We start from the raw sequence: 1,100 nt of genomic DNA, 5'->3' as shown, positions 1-1,100 counted from the left end.
GCTGCTCATGTGTTGGAAGTGATTTGAGCACACACAGCTCTGTTATGTTGAAGCCGTTCAGAGTTGGTGTTGTGTGCACGCTTAGTGAGAAGCACAGACTGATAATGGACACAACCACTGTGATGTCACCCATTACCATTTAAGAAATTAGCTCATTGCTAAATGTTGATTTGTAAGCCACTCCCACCCTGGAAGTTCCCTGAATAAGCACAATGTGGAGGTCAAACTGTCTCCTGTTGCTTCGTTTGTGCCCTGGTTCCTCTGACATGCACTAAAGAACTAAGTTCCTTCAATCAGGAAATTTCCTGCAGTGGAGCCAGAGAAAGAAAATGACAGACATCCAGAGAATACGAGACAATATGAGATCCGAATGATCAAAATCTCCAGGTTCCTGCTGGAGTATTTGGAGAGAACCCGGCCATGTGGCGACAGTGCTGTCCACTTCCTCTCGTACAGCCCGCTCACCTGCAGTGTCACATTTTGTACTTTCTGCTCCACTAATTATGTTCCAGATTTAAATCTTAACATTAAATATAATAAAAGGTTATAGTATAAACGATGAAGCTACCAAGCAGATTTCAGATATGTTGAAATGAGTTCCAGCTGTAACAGCTGCACGATCGCTTCTGAATACAAAACACTTATGTAATGCAAAGCAATTATCAGACTCGTGTGCAGCGCCACTTTCTGTGTAATACGCCTGAATGAGGGCACAGGGCTGCACAAGAGCATGAAAATTGTTCCCAGTGTAGTCTTTATTCTCCCTCTGCTGCCACATTAACAAAAAAGCCTCGTTTTGAGCCACTGGTAGAGCTTCAGCAGCATAACAGAGCATGAAAGCAGCAGATTGCATGGAACTGTCATGTCACCTCTCCTCAGATAAACCTTTTTTTTTATTTCTCATCTATTGCCTTATTAAGAGGAAAAACAGGAAACAGTGGGGAATTCCCGCTCTGTTTTTTTCCCCTCCTGCACTGAAATGTAGAAAGTGCTTGGCCACCTTCTGTTAACAGCTTCTTAATTGTATCCTTCAGCCAGGGTCTTGACAACATTGCTCTGCCCTCCCACCTGCTGTCTCCTTAACTTTCATCACTCCTGCT

This window comes from Aulonocara sp. 'chitande type north' Nkhata Bay, linkage group LG7, assembly GCF_057382095.1.
Source record: "Aulonocara sp. 'chitande type north' Nkhata Bay isolate Kocher_YH1m ecotype deep benthic linkage group LG7, A_spYH_male_GT1.1, whole genome shotgun sequence".
Taxonomy (NCBI): Eukaryota; Metazoa; Chordata; class Actinopteri; order Cichliformes; family Cichlidae; genus Aulonocara; species Aulonocara sp. 'chitande type north' Nkhata Bay.
The sequence above is the reverse complement of the archived record's forward strand: the minus strand, read 5'-3'. Positions refer to the sequence as shown.